This window comes from Penaeus monodon, chromosome 27, assembly GCF_015228065.2.
Source record: "Penaeus monodon isolate SGIC_2016 chromosome 27, NSTDA_Pmon_1, whole genome shotgun sequence".
Classification (NCBI taxonomy): Eukaryota; Metazoa; Arthropoda; class Malacostraca; order Decapoda; family Penaeidae; genus Penaeus; species Penaeus monodon.
In genome coordinates this window covers 36,695,773-36,696,075 of record NC_051412.1, presented here as the reverse complement: position 1 = coordinate 36,696,075, position 303 = coordinate 36,695,773, and positions in this window count along the sequence as shown.

Sequence of the window (303 nt, the reverse complement as noted above, 5' to 3'; positions counted from 1 at the left end):
CCCCTTCTCCCTTTTCCTCCTCCCCTTTCTCTTTCCCCCTCCTTCTTCCCCTTCTTTTTTTCCTCCCTTTTTCCTTTTCCCCCCTCCCCTTTTCCTGCTCCCCCCTTTTCCTCTTTCTTCTTTTTCCCCCCTTTAAAAAACCAATCTTTCTTTTCCTTCAAAAAGATTCTTCCTTCCCCCACTTCCCGACCCCTCCCCCCCCCCCTCCCATCCCCCCCTTACTAGTCCACCCTAAAACCCCCCCCCCCATTAGATTACTTGACCTTTTTTTCCCCCAAGGATTATTTTCGTGCAAGAATTTTT